This window comes from Canis aureus, chromosome 12 (assembly GCF_053574225.1).
Source record: "Canis aureus isolate CA01 chromosome 12, VMU_Caureus_v.1.0, whole genome shotgun sequence".
Taxonomy (NCBI): Eukaryota; Metazoa; Chordata; class Mammalia; order Carnivora; family Canidae; genus Canis; species Canis aureus.
Window position 1 is genome coordinate 55,962,937 of NC_135622.1, and position 22,552 is coordinate 55,985,488.

Consider the following 22,552-nt stretch of genomic DNA (forward strand, 5'->3'; position numbering starts at 1 on the left):
GTGCACATGATAAAAATGGAGTGCGGAGCAACCTCTGCATTTATTAGCATACTGAGTGAAAGACTGAGAACTGATTAGTGTAAGATTCATTGTGTTTGCCAGGAAAATGTAAAAACAACAACAACAAAAAAGGTTTTTCTCAAGGGAAATAGAACATTTCTTGGTAAAATGACCAGAGGGGAATTTACCTACAGTTGTTCATAAAGCTGACGTGAGCATAAGAGGAAATTAATCTTCAAACGTTTCTCTAAAGCAAATACGGTGGAGGCCTTTCTGATAAGGTTCCAGCAGGTGGGCTGATAACTTTCTGCCAAATCACACTTTAATAAAAATTAGGTCCTTGAAGGTGAGAATTTACCTCTCTTTCATATCCCTTCCCTGCCCTATTCAGGCACGCTTCCCGGCCCACCACCCTCCAACCTATCTTTATTATAATTTTATTTGGATAAAATTTAGTGTTTACCTTATGACTGTAAAAACTTATTCACAATCAAGAGATACACTACACTCTAATGAACTTCCTTGCACCTTTTTGTTTTCCCTAACATTGCCTTACTCCTTTTTTGTCTGTTAATTATTACTGATTCAAGCCCCAAATCTTCCCCAGAAATAAAATCCACTTGTTAATAGAGTAATACAAAAACCTCATCTGCTTGAAGACATTTCTCCCAGAGGCCCTGTCCAGACTGGCATCTTGCCGAGCCTGTTTTACAGCATCCTGGGATCTCCTGCTCTTCTCACCCCAGAGATCCCGCTTGGCTCTCTGGTATAGAATTCCTAATTTAATGAATTGGTATCTTCTCCTTTATTGGTAAAATGCGTCCTCGAGTAGCTATCTAGAAAAGAGTATTTGAAGATAATTTTTGTGAGGCTGTAAATGTCAAATGATTATGTTATAATCATGCATCATTGATCGTAAGGAAGGTATAGAATACTGGTTAGAAATTACTTTCTCAGAATTTTCAAGGAGATGCCATTTCTGTTTCTACCTCATGTTTCTGACCCCATGTTTCCTTCATACTGGGAACACAGCATCATATAGAGACGCTGCTTCCCTACATGTACTGCTTCCTGGAGTTGGTGCTCTATCTTTCACCAGTCTCTGAGCTGGTGCTTTAGCTGTAGTTCTTGCTGTTCCAAAGCTCTTTCAAGCCAGCAGTCTCTGGGCCGTGTATATTTGTTATGAACAGTTCTATGGTCATCGGTCCATGCTCCCACCAGCCCTGGTCACCAGTGGGTTTTTGCACTTTTATGTAAGATCCCATGCCAGTGGATGCCACACTCCACAAGTGGTGCTGCCCAGGACCCTGTAGGCCAGAAAACATAATCCATACCTGAAATATCCATAAATTCCTCTTAGAAGAAATTGCTAGCCCTTGCAGTATGGGAAAGGCTCAGTTGGTCAACTGCCACTCAGTGACCTGCTGGGTCTGCTGAAGGAACGACAGATGCTGCATCAGAGAATCAGGGTTGGTCTCTATTTTTGACATGGAGATTCAATGGTAAGGCTAGTTAGTTTAGCCTTGGTAAGTGGGAGATCCTGCTGTTGGATCCATCTGCAGGCTCCCCATCTCAGTCACCATGGCCACTTTGGTTGGCCAAAGTGAGCTGGTCTATGACAAAGGCCCACACTCAGCTGGTCTATGACAATGGCTGACATGGATGGTCTCAGTCATGTGTCTACTTGGTTCTTTTGTGCCTTTTCTGTAGTACATGTTCTCTAACAAGTATCAACATGTGATACCCAAATCTTCATACATCATTACCACTTCCAAATATCCATCCATATACCTCTACCCCATACCTCCTTGTCCCATCTTCTTCCAAAATTAGTTCTTTAAGATTGGTCAGACTATTCACTCCTGCCGGTATAGGAATCTGTACATTCTAACTGTAGGGCACTTTTCTTGGCACAACGAAAACATCACTACTGCTCTTCCCAAAGCAGTACCCAATGAGAAGGGTGGATTTTTCTTCACTATTGTCTTTCAAGGCTGCCTCTAAATGAGACTATTATTTCTGACTTGGACTCATATTCAGACTCATTCTGTGAAAGAACTCTTCTATGAAGGATTTTTCCTGCTTCGTCAGCTGGAATAGGGATCTCCCCACATGGCCATGGTGTCAATGTGTGCACCCACTGATGCATCAGTGGTGGATGACATGGTTATCAGCGGTACGTGCTCATGAAGCTTATTGTGCTTTCTCACATACCACTTCCTTCTTACAGTGTATTGTAGTTGGTCATGTACAATTTTATGACATGGAGTGTTTTGACAGAATCCAGCTCATTGCAGACAGTTCAGTGCCTAGAGTAACAAGCAATCCCATGGACAAGTGCTCTATTATCCTACCAGGGTGAAGAACAAGCCAGAAATCATTTTTCAAAAGGTGTTTATTTCTCCACTGCATGTATGCTGCTTATGTCCACTGGGTTTTTTGCTCCAGAATCTCAAAGCTTGCTCTGTGATTCTTTTACTTGGTCTTGTCTTTGGCTTTTCAAGGCATCTTTTCCCAGAACTGGTGTATTTAATATCTTAGGGTCTGCTTGTCATGTGGCCCAGGTGGAAGGGCTCTTCCCTTCCACAACTATAATCTACTTGTTACAGAGAACTTTCCTGTTCTGAACCTCACTCAAAGCTGATGGCATCTCATGTTATCCATTACATAGACCACAGTAGTATTCTTAGGTGGCAATTATGCTGCCTCGAGAATGTGAAGAGGCCTACTAGATGGCATGCTTCTTTTTTTGTGTACTAAGAAGAATATTATGGAATAATTTGTCTTTTAATTTGGATAGGGTAGTAGGTTGAATGATGGCTCTCCGAAAGATACATCTATTTCTTAATCCTCATAATTTATGAAGGTTATCTTTTTTGAAAAAGGATCCTTGCAGATGTAATTAAGTTTAGGACCTAGAGATAAAGAGATCACCCTGGATTGTCTTGGTATGCCCCATATCCAATGACAAGTGTTCTTACAAGAGACGCATGGGGGATTTTGCAGACACAGGAGATGGAGGCAATCGGATCATGGAGGCAGAGATTGGAGTAATGCAGTCACAACTCAAACAATGCCTGGGGCCAGAAGCAGGAACAGGTAAGAAATGAAATTTCCCTTAAAACCTTTGGAAGAAGTATGGCCATATCAACCCTATAAATTTGGACTTGTAGCCCCCAGAACTGAGAAAATAAATTTCTGCTGTTTTAAATTATTCGTTTTATGGTAATTCACTATAGCAGCCACACAATACCAATACATATGGAATCCTCATTTGTCCCCAAACCAGAATATTTTACTCATACGGTATCCCATCAGTCTTTGTAGAGTTTATCTCTCCCCTCAAACGTAGATGCATTTTATTAAGGCTTAAACAAGGCAGTCATTTTTGCTCATCTGGTTTGATAAGCATGTTTTATCAATGTTGTGATTCAATGTGATGATCTATGGGATGTCAGGTGGCCTAGGATCCCTACAGACTACAGTATTGACAAGATGGAGGAATGAAGGAGTTAACACATCACCTTGGGGGGACAAGTATGAACCTATAGTTGTACCTATTCAGTGTAATACGAACTATGTTTGGTCTTCTTTTCTGATGAGGATAGAAAAGAATAACCATAATCAATGGCCACAAATCCTACATTAAGACCATGTTCACCCATGGTATCAAAGATATTTAATCTGCAACAAAAACTGCAATTTCAGTTGGGATGAATATGGTGAATATGGAAAGGCCATTTCTGGAGGCTCAGAGATTTGGGGAATCTGAGATTTTATGGTGGTACGTTATCTTTATCCAAGATTCAGCTGGTTTCTGCGAAAGACTGATGAATTAATTGAGGATTTGATGAGGACTACTCCCTAAGCATCATTTAGTGACTTGAGAATGAAACTAATTTTTGCTAGACACCTGGACTGTGATACTGCTTTTTATTTACTATCTGCAGTTGGCGGGAGGATCAGTTTCAGAAGGGTCTGGAAAAGGGAGATTTTGTACACCCACATTGATTGGACATTTATTGGACATTGGTCAGGATTTGGCTTATTTATTTGGACCCATTCCAACATGGGGGCTATGATGACTTTTTGGGTCTCTAATATCAATGTTAATTTGGGTTTTTGTAAAAAAGTAAAGGAGTTCTTAGTTCTAAAACTGGCTCAGGTCCAGAAGCTATGCAGGGTGTGTGTGTGTGTGTGTGTGTGTGTGTGTGTGTGTGTGTCTATACACACACCCATATATACATACACATACATACACATGCACACACACATACACACACACATGCATATGTGGAGCCAACTGTTTTCAGGCTCCAGGTAATTCATCCTTGATTTCTTCTGATGAGACAAGCTGAGTATTCTACTTATTGGCTTTCCATCTGTTTTGACTCTAAGGACCCTGTTTTCTTGATTATCATTATAACTCTCTGTGGGTAAGGCCTTCTTGCTTGTTACCACAATCTTGGCACTTGTTATAATAGTTGTGTTTTATCTGTATTTTAACAATGAAGTGCTACAACCTGGACTCATTGGGGATCCTATCATCCTCATTGCCATGAGTGAGTCTATTTCTGTGATGTCCTCTCCCACTGTCAACCCTGCCTACAAAAGGGAGACACCATTTAACTTCTTGCTGATGTTGGCCCATCATCAGCACATTCCTTATTTCTTCTGGAATTTCTTGTGGAATATAACTGTACTGTGAGTTTTTCATACATTGTAGATCTCCTTCAGCATGTCCTCTTCTTGAGACTTTTAATCCCATTAGACATAGAAATTCTGGTATTTAGAAGATTTATTTATTCATGATAGACATAGAGAGAGAGAGAGAGGCAGAGACACAGGCAGAGGGAGAAGCAGGCTCTATGTTGGGAGCCTGATGTGGGACTCGATCCCGGGTCTCCAGGATCACGCCCTGAGCCAAAGGCAGACGCTTAACCGCTGAGCCACCCAGGCGTCCCAAAATTCTGGTATTTAGACCTCACTTCCTAGGTATGATTTTTTTCCATGCTTCTAAGAATTGGTCTGCATGATTTCCAGAACCAGTTTTTCTGTCACCAGGTTTTGCTAAGTGTTATATGCTGCAAGTTGGGAGAGTGGTCCCAAACAACTAAAGCCAACGTTATCCACTGTTGTACTTCAGCCTCCTCGATCAAGCACCTTCATAATCCAATTCCCCACTAGTCACCTGGCCTCAGCTGGTCCATGTTAGCAGGTCTTAAAACTTCTTTGGGATATACTCTTTTTCTTTCCTTACAAGGTTCAGCGTATTCCTGGCTGGATTACGCTGCCATTTACATTAGTTATTGGCTTAATGGCCAGGAAGGAAGATAGGGCCAGATCCTGAGGGGGCACCTGCTGTCTTGCAGGGGAGAGACTTCTGAGTGGGTTAAGAGAGAGGGAAAGGCCATTTCTGGAGGCTCAGAGATTTAGGGACTCTGATATTTTAAAATATTTAAATTTTCAGGGACTTCAACCCACATGTTTCTGACTCCATGTATCTAAGTCCCGTTTTTCCCCAATCAGACCCTTCACCTAGGCATAAACAGTCCTTGGTTATGAGTTTGACCTTCTTTGTAGCTCAGCTACCATGATGATTCATTTATGGGTGGCTCTCCAGCTTTCTCTGCTGTTCTGCTGCAAGAGATTAGAGCCCTTTTATTTACTACCACAGACACTGTGGCTTTCACACTTGGCTTCTTAATCAATCTTAATTTCATTATTATGTTTTTCCAGATCTTAAACAGCATCTAATGATAGCAATATAGTATCACTGCCCTTATATACTTTATTTTCTCCATCCCTTTCAGGTGCCTGATGAACTATGCCAGCTAATACAGTCCCTTCTGTTGGTATGCATCCCATCTCACCTCCAGGGAATGTTTCAACAAGTGGCTACTATCTGGTGCCGGGACTATATGTGCATCACCAACAACAAATGACTGCATCCTAATTATCACCTGGGTGGTGAGTAATACAGCTACCAAATCCCAACTTAGTCCTGCCTACGTTAATCAACTCTTTGGATTCACCAGGGTACAGACACCAAAATAAAGTTTAATGTTCAGCAAGTTTATTAGAGTAAGCTGGTAATCAATCTCCATGGAAGGGAAGCATAAAAAGTAGGATTGGAGAAAATGGAAAGTTGAGCTAGCATGCAGGTGCAGTCTCAGCCAGTTCCATCAGAACTTTAGTTTAGTTCCAGCAGAACTCAGGAACTAAAATGGTCCATCACAATTGCCCTGAATTGGACTGAAATGGTTGGGTCTTTATGCCCCTCCCTTTGATTGGCATGGATTAAGTCATTGGATGTAAGTCATTCTTGGAAGAGCATGACCTTGGGTAAGGTGGCTGTCTGTGGCTGAGGCAGTCCTTGAACAAAATAATGGCTGAGGGTAATCTTCCAACAGCTCTACCAAGAGCTGGAGGACTGACTCCTTTAGCTCAGGAGGGATACGAGTACCACATCTCTTTGGCTACCATGCCTTGACTCTGCCTAAGGAAGATGTGGGGAGGAAATTAGGATTCCTTCCATCTCCTGAAGGACCAGCTTTACCCTGCTATTAAAAAGTCCTAATAAATCCAAGAATAATTACTGAAAATGATTATCCTTAGATATAAGTAGGGAATATGGAAGCTATTATATATTTTTTAGTTTTTAATCTATTTATTTTTTTAAGATTTATTTATTTATTCATGAGAGACACAGAGAGAGGCAGAAACACAGGCAGAGGGAGAAACGGGTTCCATGCAGGGAGCCTGATGCGGGATTTGATCCTGGGACCCAAGGATCATGCCCTGAGCCAAAGACAGACACTCAACTGCTGAGCCACCCAGGCATCCCTTAGTTTTTCAGAACATGACAGAATAGTTTCAAAATGATCCACTCGATGGAAACTGGTTGTCTCCGAACTGTTAAATACTATGCCAGGTGGCAGTGATTCCAAGATACATGCATCAAATCCAGTAGGGGAGACAGACAAAAACACACTTGGCATTAATATTGTTCAATATGTGCTATAATTAAATAATATCTCAATTAGAGTGAGAGCTCAGCAAAAAAGCACCCAAGGAAAGCTTCAAGAAGAAAAGGCCCTCTGAGCTGAGACCCACTCACTGGATGCTTGTTGAATAAATTCTGTGGATGATACAGAAGTTGAGTGGATAAGAGAATTCCAAGCCAACTTTGAAGGTCTTCAAATGATTTCCCCCATGTAGAAATCCATGTGTAGTCCATTATGAGAATTTATTAGGCGAGGTTAGAAATAAAAGGTGCTATCATACTGCCTCCCATTGTTTTGTAAGGAGTATTGACAACAGTCTATGGAGAGTAACAGAGGGCATGGGCTCCTTGAAGATATTTGAGCTGGTAGGTGAGCCACCTATTAGTGGTTTGCAGTAGGTCCCCCTGTAGAGGTGAGATGAATGGAATGGTTAAGGCAAGAATGTATGTCCATCTCCACAACCAAGTGAATCAGTATCATGGTTTCCCACCACATATAGATGAGAACACTGATCGTGAGAACCTTGGATGACAAGCAGAGGTAGGATTTGAACTCAGTCCTGGCTGTCTCCCAAACCCAGCTGGTTTCCCTGCTACATCATGCATGTGATCAAGGTGACACTACTTCAACTGGCTACACTTATTTCTGTCATAATAACTAGGCAGCAGTAACTATATTTTTGTCTCTTCCCTTTTTTGGTAATATTATAAGATATTTAGGAAGTGAAGACACTCGCTGGACTGTGAGGCAATTTGTCATGACCAACTATTAGGTCTGAGCTGTCCCAGAGCCTCTGACAGTACAGTGTTCTGAGGACTCCACAGGAGGTAACGACAAGGACATGCATATGGAACAAGGCAGCGCATGGTGGTGCATTTCGGCACTGTGTCAAAATACACTAACTTATTGATTTGCTGCTCTCTGAGCCCAAATTAGCTCCCGCTGGTAAGCAAGGTCACTGGTTCTGTTGCCCTCTTCCCACCCCCTGGGAACATCTTTTCCAGATACTGCTATCACCTGGAACCAGATCTGGTTTCAGTTACCTGCTCCTTGACTATCTCTAAGCTATGGAAAGAGTTTTTTAGCAGGAAGAGGGTAGCTGCGTTTGTCATGGGGCTTCCTGTGCACAGCTGCGAAAGCCTTCTCTGTAATAGTCTGATAACTTGGACAGAAATTTGCAAAAATTCTCAGCGGAGCCCCCTGAGCTGTTGCCCAGTGTAAAATCGTCCCCTGGTGTAAGCCTAGAAGGATTTTATTATTATCACTCTTATTTTAAGGAATTACCGAAGATTAGCTCAGCGTATGCCTTCTGCTGTAAACCCACCAGTGCCCTCATGCCCCAGTCCTTGCAATTCACCGAAAAGTGTTCTTCATCACCTGCTGTTGGCAACCAGCCCCCAGCAGATCTGACTGTTGGAGGAAGAGATCTGCTTTTGGGAAATAAGGAAATCCTTGTTTTGCAGGCAGATGGATTTGCCTGTGAATTCCAGCACCTCTATTGTCTAGCTCCCCAAATTCCTTTATATGTCTCTTCTGGTCTCTCCTGTGTAGGGTGAGAGCTTTGCTCTCCCCAAACGAGCCACCTAAGCTAGGCCACAGCATGTCTCAACCCCAATCACTCTACATCTTGGAGGGCACAAGGAGACTGTGAGAGACAGCAGGACATTCTCAGAGGAGAGTAGGTGCGTTGAACACAAATGGACAAGAGGCAGTTTCTGCAGGGCCTGGGTCCTCTTCCGGTTTGCTTCTATGTGTAAGGGACCTGGTGTTGTTTGATGTGTAAGATTACCTGATTTGCCTTCCTTGTGAACCTACTTCTCTTCCCCAACAAGAAATAACAATCTGAACTCCTCACAATCATGATGAAAATTAAGAGAAGTCATGTATTTAAGGTGCCAACCCTAGAGCCTGGCACATAGAAGGGGCTCAACAATTGGATAGTCAAGGAGTCTCCTTTTTCTTCACTCTATATGGATTTTAGAATTCACCAGGTGATTTTATAGACATCTGTCTTTAATAGTTCAAAGTCCTGGTGAAGAAATTAGAATCTGTGTTTATATGCTTACTTAACAGATGGGGAAAATCAGGGCCCGGAAAATTGGCCAAAGCCCGATAATCCACACGTGTACTCTTCCCCCCTCAAAGCGTGGTGGGATGACGGGCAAAAATTTCTTCCTCTTTCATGAATTTCAGATGGGGTGAGTCTCATCAGGGAGCTTTAAAATGTTGATTAATTTTGAATTGCCACTTTTCAGAACCTTGCACTCTGGAGAGATGAGAAGTTCCCTGTTGCATTCTTTCATCGTATTTGGAGCCTCCCTCCACAGCCTGTGAGTTTCAATATCATCTACTCTGAACCCTTCTACTCTCCTCTGCTGAGAAGCCAAACTGAATATGATTTATTGCATAAAAATCAACATCTATTAAGTGATTTACAAATCTACTTTCCATTCATTCCACTCATTCCTTTCCACTTCGACAAGAACATCACATATGGGATGCTCTCAATAGAAAGTAATTTGAGAAAATTGACATTAAAAAAAAAAAAGGCCCTTGTGCCTGTGGCTTTCTAGGTGCTGTGAGTGTAAAAAGGGGCATTTATGGACTGGGACCCTCAGAAAACTGAGACCTTCACAAGGCTGAGACCCCCACAAGGCTGGGACCCGCAGAAAGCTGTCCTCACAAAGCTGTCCCTGGACACTCAGAAAGAATGATTTAGCACTGCTTACCCAGGCCCAGGGGTTGGAGAGGGAACCTTCTAGCACACAACTGTTACTGAGCTATTGAGCGAGCAACAGAACAGTCCTGTTGTGCGTGGGGGGGTGCAGTGGGTTGATGGCAGGGATCATGCTGAGAGTCACATCCTGAGCTGTAGCAGGGAAAGCATAGAAGCCAGAGGTTAAAGAGTGATTGAAGCCAAGTCTGCCTTGGAATAAAAGAAATTGTCATGTTAAAATAGAGTACTATGCTTTCCCTTTGTGAAATTTTATTTAACATTTGTTAAATCTTTGATTAATATTTCCATCAAAAGAGAAGAGAAGTAAGAATAACACTGGCTTTCCTCCACAATGTGTGCATTTTGGAGAAATCATTATGTCTACTTTGGGTCAATGCCTCTGTGGATGCTGACAAAGCTCCTCGTAGGCCATCAACTGCCTTTGGAAGCACTCATCTTAGCCACCCCGACTTTGTTCCTCACCAAGGCTGGTTGCACAATTTTCTGGGCTGACTGCAAAAAAAAAAAAAAAAAAAAAAAAAAAAATATGGGACCTCTGGTTTAAAAAGCAGGAATAAGAGTATCATTACAATTACAAATAAACGTGTATTCTTTTTCTTTCTTCTGTGGTTTCTGTACTTGTGAGGGTGTTCTTTATTTGTCATTTGATGCCATTCTAAGTAAGGAAAACTTGAATTTGCACTATGCAGTATAGCATTAGGTAACATGTGAGACACATTCAGCATCTATGTACAATCGCTGGCTCCCACATGCATGTCTATTTCATTTTTATGGAACAGTGGAAAGATGGCATGAAATAAACTCAATTTTTTAAATCCCGCTTCTTGATATATGCACATTCTATCCTGCTCCACCTTTTTAAAAAATTATTATTGTTTTTATTTTTTTAAGTAATCTCCATGCAACACAGGACTTGAACTCACAACCCAGAAATCAACAGTTACATGCTCCACTGACTCAGCGGGCCTGGTGTCCTTCCCCCTTTGACTTACTGATGAGAAGGGCAGACTGGAAGGACGGGGCAGGGGTGGGGGGCAGCAGGGGGTTGCCTTACCTCGCCCTTTCTTTCCTTGTCATCATTAGCCTCATATGTGATTGGCTAATACAGGGAAGTAATGTGGCCATGAGAAGACATAATTTCTTAGACCACCACTGCCTTTTTTCTGCATTCGATGCATGTCCTGGTTTGAAAGTGTGGCTTTTCACTGCTGCTCACTCAGCAGTAGACATAACAGGATCTCTTGTAGGTACTTGGGGACTCATTGAGCTCCCGTGCAGGGCGGGTCCATTGGAACTCTGTGCCTATGGGGCGTCCCAAACATATTTGCAAATGAAGTCATGGGGAAAGGTGGACACACATTGTGCAAATCTGCTCTCAAACACGCTCCATCATTGCATATGATTTCACTTAGGGAGCATAGGTACAAAAATCAATTTTTTTCAGAATTTCAAAATGGCAAGTCCAGGAAAGCATTAAACAAAGCCTGGGTCCTTTCAAATATGGGCCTTAGGGGCTCTATCTGGACTTTCAAGGTCCACCATGACTTGCTTTCCTTCCTATTTGTGTCTCTGACCTGAAGTTACATATATGATGCATTTCTAGATCTTCCTTGGTCATGTTCTGCAGCAACATGTTGATTACATTTTATCCAGCTTTTTTGGGTAGTCATTCAAGGATTTCAGACAGTCCCCCAGGACCATCACCTGACCAGGATATGCATGGGCAGAGGACTCACAAATGGAACTTTATAGCTCACTGTTAATGCATGCACAAGAGCCCAGCAACATTTAGAAATTCTTTAATTTATTGACTTTCTTCTCTTCCTTCCCAGCCACTAATGCAACTCTTTCCTCTCTCTTTCCTACTATGCCAATTCTTACAAATATCCACATGACTAACGAGAATCTCAATTTCTTTCTTTGTGTGCTTCTCACCCTCTGGGGATGATGGTAATGGACATTGGAATGCAGACAGATGGGCAGTGGGGGAGAGCACCAGCAGAAGTCTGAGTCTTGGATTATCACCAGTTGTCAAATAATAAACTGCCGAAGGACCAGTGCCCATCGTGTGCCTGTATCCAGAACAGAGGATGTCACATCAAAATGAAGTTCCTGGGTAATGACCATTCTCTTCCAAAGCCCTTTGGGGAAATAAAAACATGTTTTAAATTTTATTTATGCTTCTTTTTAATTTTGGTGGAAATCTAATCATTTAAAAATGTGCTCATTGTCACCCCTTAGGAAAGTCCTTCAAACCCTTGTCAAAATACCCATTACACAAGAGAGAGTACATTTTCCCTTCTGTCATCCCAGCATTGTATTCAAACTTTGATCTATCATTTTTCTTACATTATGCTTTTACAACGTTCAGGATGCCTTGTAAATAATCCAAATAGATTCGCAGAAAGCAAATCAGTTGTTCCTGTCAGCGTGGCATCAAGCAATCCCCAGGAGTAAAATGCTCATTAGCAGTTATTACTTTGATGACATCATCAGTAATTTGCCTCATTCACTTTCTAACATGTTGTAATTTTGCTTTGAAAATGCTGCCCATAACAAAGAGTTATTGGCAAGGGCTTTGAACTACCACATCTCAAGCCGTCTTACACTTTAACTCTTCTAGCACTGATACTTTCTTGTCAGCCTGTGGCTTGAGGGAATGGCTGTGCCATCCGAGGATCCCAAGTGTGTACAACTATCATCTCGAGTCCCATGGTTGCAGATCACGACAGCCTCCTATCAAAACCCAGGCATCTGCAAAACTGTGAAGCTTTAAGCAACAAGAGGGTAGTGAGAGGAACACACAACTTTGAGTCAGAAGATCCATATCTGGCCTTGAGCCTCACACACGTTATTTGAAATCTTTGGGTCACCTACGACTACGGTAGCCACACAACAGCTTAGGCAAAATAGGGATTTGTACACATTGTACATATTCGTTGAAGCATAACAAATACAGTAAAGGTATAAAATTCACAGGGATGTTGCTTGGTGAATTTTACTAAGGAGACAAGTCCGTGTGGACCACGGAAATTAGGACATGGGACCTTGCCAGGACCCCAGTGGCCATCCTCTTGTTCTATTCCAGTTATTATGCTCGCTCCCCCAAACTAACAACTAACCTCTATTCTTACTTCAATCATTAGGTAGGTTTTGCTTGTTTGTGGAGCTTGATGAAATTAAATCATACTTTTTGTGCTGATTTGTATTCATATTCTTGCACTCAATATTATGTCTGTTCTAGTCAATCCTGATGTTTCTTGTGGCAATAGTTAAAAGTTGGCCATGGCAGCATAACTGTGGATTGTGTACATTTGGAACAATTGACCAATTGATAATTGTATTGTTTCCATCTTGGAGCTTTTATGAAATATGTTTCTAGGAATGTTTCTGTGCTTATCTTTGTATGTATTGTGTGTGTATTTCTGTGGGGCACATCTCTAATGTTGAAATGGTTGGATCATGGGCTATATGCAAATGCTTAGCTTTAGGTGATATTACCAAAAACTTTTCTAAATTGATTGTGTACATTCACATTTCTACCAACAAGAGTTGTTCGCTTCCTCACCGTCACTTGGTCTTGATAGATTTTTTTGTTCCCTTGAGTGTGTGGTTTTCTTTTTTCAAATTCAATCTTTCAGATAGTGGTGTCTTATGTTTTAGGTTTTAATTTTTATTTACATCACCCTGTTCATCCAAATTCTGAAGGGCTTTTTAATAAGTTCTTTTGAGAAAATATTTTATAAGAATATTTATTCTATGACTTAGTGTATGCCCTTTTTCTAGAAGAAATTTTTAAAATTTCATACACTATCTTTCTTCTTTGTACTTATTTTTCTCTTCTGTGATTTTTGAAAGTAGCAGGATATTTATTTATTTATTTATTACTATTTATTTATTTATTTTTTACTTTACTGATCTTTAATACTGGCAACATTACTAGATACTTGTCTTTGCCCCAGTATAGCATATACAAATTCTTGATTACCTGCCTGTCTTCGTGGAAGTTTCTTTTATTTTTCCCTTGAGCTTCACTTTGTGGACTGGTGACTCCTGGTGTCCCTTGGCGGATGCTTCTGTTTTCTTAAGGAGCTTCACATGCAGTCATGACTGTTTTGATTGGTGAATGTTTTCTTACAATTTTATATAGTTGTGTTATTATAAAAGATTTTATGCTGACTAGTCCAGGGTGTAACCTTCTTATGTAGGCAGAGAAAGTGTGTTTGTGTTGGATTGCTCTCCCAATATGGATGGCCTGACAAACACAACAGTTTGATGCCACCATTCCCTTGGGCTCTCCTTTACTGTTGTTTCTCTCCCTCCCCAGCCAGAGGAGGGGCAATGAGTGGAATTCATTGTTTAAACAAGCATTACAGAAAAAAAGACCATAGAAAGCTTCTTTTTCTATTTCCTTCTAGATTATTCCCCGTCTCAGGAGATGACCAAATCCCATCAAGTTTTTATCTTGTTTTGTTGTTGCTGTTTAGTGGAAACAATTAGTTGTGATCTGTTTCTACTCTACCCTTCTCTGAAGTGTACGGGGTGAATTGCTGAGGACTCACAGTTTTTCCTTCTTTAGAGAATTTCCCATCTATGGTGTTGGGGAGAGGCATGGAGGCTTCAGAACAGCTGCATTTCTTATGTGATGGATCAGGGCTCCAAAGTGAGTTTTCTGGGAGACACAGAGACAGAGAAAGGAAGAGTCTATACCACCTTTGCACATCAAGCTTCAGAAGTCACATTCATCCCTCTTGACACCTTGCCCTTACTGGGCCAGCCATCAAGCTTACCAAGACTTGAGGTGAGCATACATATGCTCTGCCTCCTGACAAGGTTCTAGAGAGACATGTAGAGACAGAAGAATTGGTGTGACCATTTTTTAGAGAGTATAATCTGCCACACCGAGTCCAACCTATTATTCAACGTTTCTAGAAGAAGAACACTGTGGCATAAGCAGATTGAAAGTGAGAATGCTGGTGGTATGCTGAGTCTTATCCCTCAAACACAAAGATGAGCTCAGGACCCTCTCAGAAGGGAGTTAGGAACTCCAGGGAAGGAATTATAGCTGTAAAGACTTTGCAAGTTGCTAAAACTTTGCCACTCACCCTGTGTATTGCCATCACCCTGGGACTTGACTTTAGGATTAATGAGGAAGAGTGTTAGTTGTATTGTTAGTTGTAGACAGATTCATGCTGCAACTGTTCCTAGAGATGGAAGGAAACTGTTCCTTTCTGGAAGGAAATCATGAGAGGTGTCTGCTCTCAAAGGAAGTGCAAAGAGCAAAATCTTGGGTCCTGCAGCAAAGAATCACCATGCAGGATGGTGGGTGGCTAGGATAGCCAAGCAACAATGATAACCTGGTGACCGGTGGATCCAGCTAACTCCTATCCAACCATGCTCTTTTAAACGGGGGTGGGAGTGGGGGTGGGGGGGTGGAGGGATGGCGATTGGGAGGGTGGGGAGGTACTTTCTGCTGTTGGTTAGCTGATTTACACTCAGAAAGATGCAGATTAGTCACTAAAGAACAATAAAAATAGTTTACCACTTACTTTAGTGCCCCTTACCTGTGCTAGGTGCTTCGAGTTCCTTACTTAACATTTCACAGCATCTCCTTAAATAAAATAAAATAAAATAAAATAAAAAATAAAAAATAAAATTTCACAGCATCGATTTAAGGTAGTAGCTATCTATACATTTCATAGGCAGGGAAGCTGTCTCAAAAGGTTAATCATCTTGCCAACATCACATAAATAGCAAATGGAAGAGTCAAGACTTATGCCAAAGTGATTCTGATCTAAAGCAATTCAGAGATCTCCAAATGTGAATTGAGAGATGGGCTATACTGGTTGGGAAGAGATTGAGGAAGAAGGTCTCTGGTTGCCCAGAGACTACTGGGCCAGCTGAGATCCCTGGAATCCTTGCACTGTAATAAATGTGAAGGGGATCATAGCAATAGTGAACAGAGCTTTACACCATCCTCATGGGGGCTCAGACTGTGCATCATGCCTGCAGACACTCCTTCGAGTTTGTTAACTAGAGGTTTAGAAACCTCTGTCAAGATTTGTTTTCATCCATTGTTTTAAGGCAAAGAATGATTTAATGATTCATAGATAAATTGATACCCCAAGCTAAGGGCTTCACACAGTCAACATCAGTTCATCCTCACAATGGCTCAGGGATGCCTCCTGTTGTCCTTGTGAACAGGTGTGAAAATTAAGGACCAGAGAAGGTAAGTAACTCCCAGGCTTCTGTGGCTGCACAGCAAATTCTGGTGGAGGCTGAATTAAGATGCAAGTTTGCTTGCCTCCAAAACCTGAGCTCCTTCCATCCTACCGTGATTCTGCTGGGAAGACCCCTCCTCCCTTTAGCCTCCCTGACCCACATGGAGGGTAATGCATCCTTCAGAGCTCACATCCTCTTTTCCTGGAGGACTGTTTTTTCAGAAATCCATTTGTCTTGGCTCCTTGGGGCTGCTTCCTCCTGACTTGTGACACAAGCTTTTCAGCTCATTTGTCCCTCGAACCTCTTATTAGGGAATCCAGGGTGGAAAGAGTTCTAGGTACAGTTATAGTGCTCCCCCCACCTTCCTATTTTGCTTTTATTTTTAACTGCACTCCTTTCTGACAGGAACTCTGTTTGTCCTGACTTGAGTCTGATGTTATGAGTCATCGAGGAGATATCATATGCTGATTGCTGAACCACGTTATTATTTTTCCTTTTTCTATGACTCATTCTCTTCAAAATCTCTAATTTATGATAAAAGTCAGTAAGATGTAAGCACAGAAAATGTTTCTAATGGGCTATCTTATTATGTTTGGGCCCACTTTGTCTAGTCTAATTCTTGAGGTGAACAGTGTACATCAGCACGCCTCTTAGAAAGAGCTAGAGCCTGTGGTCAGGACTTGGCCCTATACCTCAGCAGGCAGGGCAACTACAAACCAGCATGGAGCTTGGATCATAGGGCAAGTTCAACCTATGGCCTCTGTTGAAAGAAGGGAGAGGCTTTAATGAGATATTATTAATGCTTCTTATATATGTACGACAAAATGGCAAAGAGCCATGAACCTTTTTTTGATGTACGACGTGCCTAATGAAGGAAGCTTGTAAGCTGTCTTCCTCTTAAAATGTCTCTGAAAAATGAAGCAAACTCAGAAGTAAAATAATAGTATGGTTCTTAGGATTATGGTGTAAACTAAAAATGTACTTGGGCATGAAAAGAGATGGGAAGGTTGCTTTTTGCTTTTTGTTTGTTTTTTGTTTCTCTGGTTCACTTTATTAGATGAACAAGGAGTCATAATACTAGTCCAGGACAGGAACTGTGAAGGTGTTATCCAAAACATCACCACCTTCCACAGCTTCTGGGATGGATGCAGCCTCTGCAGGAAGGGTCTGCAGTTACGGGGAGCTCACCACACACTCATGCACACAACCACCTGGAATTCACTGACTAATGACTGAACGCTGACTCTGTGTCCTGATCTCAACTAGGAAGCAAAGATTCAAAAGTGACAACCATGCCTCTGGGCCATCCTGGCCTTAGGGGGACAGACTCCCTACTCAATGCCACCCTCCCCTGCTATTTATTCCCTGACTCCCCAGCCTCACCCTCGCCTTCTCCTGGAGCCTGTGCTGTGGCCAAAGCAGGTGACCGAGGCAGCTTCAGAGAGCTATGGACATGGCTTTTCATCCCCTGGGTGGCTCATCTGCGTCACCCTCTATCAGGCAACATGTCAGTGCCACCACCTGGGAGCTCCCCGGAAGCCCCAGGACAAGCATTTCTGGCAGAGTTGCTGTGGTTCAGTGGCTGGATGGCTTCCAGCCCTCTTCCTTCAACATATAGTTGAGCTGTTTCCCTCCTGTTAGGGACTGAATTGTGTCACCCTACAAATTCGTATGTGATTGTATTTAGAGAAGGGACCTTTAAGGAAGTAACGAAGGCTAAGTGAAGTCACAAGGATGGAGTTCTGATCCGATAGGGCCCATGTCCTTATAAGAAGAGGAACCAGGAATGTGAATGCTTTGAGCAGAGGCCATGTGAGCCAGATCTTGAAGGGGAGCCAGAAGCTCACAGATGGACCAGGGAAGGCAGAGAGTCCCAGCGAGATGAGTGGTATGTGTGGCCTGAGGAGATGTGGGAAGCGAAGTGTGTCTGAGGAAAGGCAGGTGCTGGTGTGTTTACAGCCCCTGCTTCTAGGTGATGAGAGGGAGGGCCATGGCGGGTGGCATCAGGTAGGATGTGGTCAGTGGATCTCCTGGCACAGGCAGCCAGCTGCCCCCAGAAGAGCTGGGCCAGTTCCTGGGCTCTCTGAACCCACATTCTTTCTGAGAAAGTCTTTAAGCCATGACAAATGAAAGGCAGAATGTTTTTTTCTAATTTAATTTAAATTCAACTAATTCACATATAGTGAGTGTATCATTATTTTCAAAGACAGAGGTCGGTGATTCATCAGTTGCATACAACACCCACCGCTCATTCCATCAAGTGCCCTCCTTAATGCCCATCAGTCACCCAGTTACCCCGTCCCGCCCACCTCCCCTACAGAGACCTTCAGTTTGTTTCCTAGGGTTAACAGTCTATGGCCAAACCACCCTGAACTCTCCCTATCTTGTCTGATCTCAGAATCTAAGCAGGGTCAGACCTGGTTAGTACTTGGATGGGAGGCATAATGTTTTTTTCCACCAGCAGTGGCCAAGGGAGTCCCGGGTAAAACACAGCCTTCCCTCTTCTGAACTTCAGGTTTGAGGAAATGGCCCCCTGAAATAAAGAAATTAAACTTTGGTTCCTACGGATGTGTCCTCACTGACATTTTCACTATCCAGTCGAGGCAGAATGAGGAGAGGTATGCAGCTTTGTAAGATCATCTGGTAAATAACAGAACGTGCATTGAGTCTCAGATCTTTGTGGGTCCAAAGCTATTTTCCTCAACCCTGCTCCTTCCATCAAATGCTGAACTTTTAGAACAAAATAAAAGCAATTCAACATACTGTGAGAACTTATTTTTCTGAACTTCGGAAACTGTCCAACAACTACCTAAATTACCTATGACAAAACAGTTCTAATTTGGAATTAGTGACTCTGTCGTCCCTGAGTGAGTTAATTGAATCACCTTATGTGGTAAATGCATGTATGTGTTTTGAAAAATAATATGCATAAGGTGCTTAGACCAATACCTTGCATACAGTTATCACTCAGTAAATGTTGGCTAGTATTCATACGAAAGAATAACAGTATTTTCCTGATTATACATATCTCTAGATATTAAATTCATTTATTGTATGCGTTAAATTAATATAGAGAAAAGTATATACTATATACAAAATTTATTAATTTTAATATATGAAAATAAATGTATTTTCTAGGTATTAAATTCACATATTCCCTGAGCTTCAATATCCTCTAGGCTCTCAGATCAGTTTACATCTTTAAGGAAAGAGTTTACATTCCATAGCTATGAATCAATGAGCCTTTGTTTACAAAATAGTATGGCAAATGGTATAATCTTTGATAACTTTGTCATCTTTTCTCCAAAGCAGAGAAAAATAATTCAGCCTCTTTTCTTGCAAAGCTAATTGATTTCTTTTAGTTATTAATAGTTCGGACAAACTTTCAGCATCATGACTTTTTATCAGCAATGCCATGGAAATAGTTACTGTGGTCAAATTTGGCAAAACCACCATCACATTTCCTTTATCTAAAAGCTCTAAGATTTCAGGTCTTTTCAAGTTTTTCAAGTTTCTTTTAAAAACTTTGAATTCAGAGACAACATTCATTAACCAGCTGGTCATGCTGCTTTGGTCACAAAGGTGTATTGTGAGTTTGTTATTTTTGATGGTGTTGGTATTTTTAGTCACATTGACAAGAATTTAAAGTTATTTTAATAATTCTGGTTCATTCTATTCTCTTCTAAAAAGAAAAAATATAGGGTACTTTGATTGTATATGCTGTGCTATCAAATATATTCTTGGGAAGGATAGAACTTCTGTTTCAAATTATCTGCTTATAATTTTACATGTTTGATGATTGAAAGGATTTCCACAGATTAGCTTCTGGCTATGTTCATCTTGAGACCTGTTTCTCCACTGTGCCTTGCACACTTCTGTGGCTGTGGAGTAAGTTTATGTTGTGGACCAGCCTCTGGTCCTGCACTTTTGTGTCAGGCACTGAGTGAGTCAACACAGTGGGTGGCGGGAATATTTCTAGAATTCATTTCCACACCCGAATGATTACAAGAACTCAACTGCTCTGGAAGTGACTGAGACATATGCATTCATTTCAATAAACCCAAACTAACCCCAACTCACATTCTTCCCAGTGAGATCCTCAGAATGCCCATGGCCACTGTAACACCACCCAACACAAGGGTAAGTTTGGCAGAGAAGATAGAAGGGAAAGACAGCAGTTTTAGTTGATTGTGATTAAAGTATCTCACTTTTACAAATTTTATAAAACCATATGACTCTAAACAACACTGTAATGGCCCCTCTGAGGGCCCTGGATTTTGGGAGGGGCCCATCCACATCAGGGCTCTAGGGCTTAAGTTTCACTAAATGTGCAGAAAACACACCCTTGGGTCCATGTTTGGAGACTTTGTAGAATAACAGTCTGATTTACTTCCCTCTGGAAAGCCCTGAAAGGGATAACAGGACCACATACTAAGCCCCAAACCATTACTGGATATCTAGATCTTTCTATGAAGATCTCTTGTGACCATGAAGCCTAGAAGGTCTGGACATAGATGTCATCTTTGAGTCCATGTGCTTTTTGGCATCCATACTGTCTGCTTACAGCTTTACTCATTCAAATGGTTCTGGGTCAAGAATAACAGTTTCACACCACCAATCCATCTGCCCTCACCTACAGTTCCTGAACACTGTGGTCTGATCAAAAGCAGAGAGACTTGGAAAAACCATGGCCCCCACAGGGGCCCAAACTGACTATAAGATCATCAGATGTCAGTAGGGAGGACTGAGTTGGGCTCTGACGAATAAGAGGGTCTGATGGTTGGAAGGTAGAACACGTGACTCCCAGATATGTGGAGGTTTAGCTGAATGCTCCGAGGAGTTGTTCCCTTGAGGGTCACACTCTCCTAAATCTAGGTTCCTTGGAGATTCATGCTCCACAGTCCTACAACCAGGGTGGTTTTCAAGAAAATAAAATAGGACCATTTCACTCCTCTCCCTTAAAAGCCAAGCTTCTGATGAACGTTAGAATAGAGTCCCAAAGCCTTCAGCTGATATCAGAGCCCTTCACAGTCTAGCCTCAGACACCAACAAACAGCATCACCTCACGTGCTAGTCATGGCACCTGCAGGAGTCAGGGTTCTCCAGGGAAACAGAGCCAATAGACTATTCCCACCTGCATCATTTCTATAATTTATATCTCTGCCTATAGCGATTTCTATCTTTTGAGACATTTAAATTACCCATCACCATACCCTTCCCAGTTTGGTTTATAATGCTTATTTCTACTTTTGCCCATATCCTATTGCTCTACAGTTTGGGTCTACTGAGAGAGGCTTTAAACTCCTTTAAGATTCTGTTAGTCAGGGGATCCCTGGGTGGCTCAGCGGTTTAGCGCCTGCCTTTGGCCCAGGGCGCGATCCTGGAGTCCCGGGATCGAATCCCACGTCGGGCTCCCGGTGCATGGAGCCTGCTTCTCCCTCTGCCTGTGTCTCTGCCTCTCTCTCTCTCTCTCTGTCTGTCTATCATAAATAAATAAATCTTAAAAAGAAAAAAACAGATTAAAAAAAAAAAAAAAAGATTCTGTTAGTCAGTGTCCAGTAAGAAACCACTTCAGGTGTTTCAAGAGAAAGAGTTTAAAGCAGGGAAGGGGGTATTACAAGGGCAGGGAGAACAGAAGAGAAAACACAGGATGTGGAGGGGGGAAAGGAAGGATGATTTTACCTGAGAGCAGGACACACTGACACCATGGAACTGAAGTCCTCAGGTCTACCTCTGTTACTGAGCTTTTAGAGACACTTCTAGCAGCCAATCCTGAGTCTCTCCCCAGGGCACCGTGTGGGCCATGGCTGAAGCTACAAAAGAGTCTGCTTCTACTCCAGCCCCTGGAATCTGCAATCCCCTGACGATCATGCCCAGCTCTATCCAGCAGCTTCACCACTGTCAGAGGCACAGACCTCCTGTTTCTCTCCCCTGCCGGGCAGTCTGCAGCCAGCACGTCTCACTGTCTGAATCTAATAGGAAACCCACTGGCCAGGGTGCTTGGCAAATGCAGTTTGCAAACTCACAGCTTCAGCATGTAGGCCAGTGAGTCTTCTACTTCGGAGGGTCACCTGGGAGTTCTGATCCTGAGGATTTTACTGTTGCCTTCATATTTCTTTTTTCAGCCTGTTTGTCAAAGCAGCGGTAAAAGTTTTAAATAAGTTAATCTGTTGCCAAGCAACTCACTTTTATATCAGCACACTTCCCATTGCCAGTGCTGGCATTTTTAATTTTTTCAGTGACAAAGTACTGGCAGGTTTTAAGGAATGAGACATACACCTACAATACTCAGGGCTTTTTTTTTCCCCCTAAAAAAGTGCTTGTTTTCATTACTTTAGATACAGGCCTCTATGAAGCTCAGGAGTGAAGTATCTGTCTTTTCAATCATGTCTTTTCAAGAGGGATTGGTTGCACCATGTATTTTATAGGCTTTTCACTTCCTTTTTTTTTTTTTTTTTTTTTGGAATGAAGTAAATTTAGTGGCTTAGAGCACTCTTCTCTTTCTTCCTCCTCTTCCTGTTCCTCCTCTCCCCCATCCTCCTTCTCCATCTCCTTCCTTTTCCTTTCTTCTTCTCCCCTTCTTCTT

General features: G+C 42.1%; 2 long non-coding RNA genes across 4 annotated transcripts; one reads left to right on the forward strand and one right to left on the reverse strand.

The window, feature by feature from the left end:
- Nucleotides 1–6,713: 6,713 nt before the first annotated feature.
- On the forward strand, nucleotides 6,714–11,877 carry LOC144281230 (uncharacterized). The gene is made up of 3 exons (XR_013349747.1): nucleotides 6,714–7,952; nucleotides 9,263–9,337; nucleotides 11,716–11,877. It is a non-coding gene; the product is annotated as an uncharacterized LOC144281230 (long non-coding RNA).
- Nucleotides 10,047–22,211, reverse strand: LOC144281229 (uncharacterized). Of its 3 annotated transcripts, none has more exons than XR_013349745.1 (5): nucleotides 21,993–22,195; nucleotides 15,309–15,355; nucleotides 14,307–14,416; nucleotides 11,680–11,885; nucleotides 10,047–10,236 (listed from the first exon to the last, which is right to left on the reverse strand). It is a non-coding gene; the product is annotated as an uncharacterized LOC144281229 (long non-coding RNA). The 3 variants fall into 3 exon arrangements; XR_013349746.1 differs by lacking the exon at nucleotides 10,047–10,236 and adding an exon at nucleotides 13,733–13,854 and having other exon boundaries at nucleotides 11,528–11,885; nucleotides 21,993–22,211; XR_013349744.1 differs by lacking the exon at nucleotides 10,047–10,236 and having other exon boundaries at nucleotides 11,528–11,885; nucleotides 21,993–22,194.
- Between the last annotated feature and the right edge of the window lie 341 nt (nucleotides 22,212–22,552).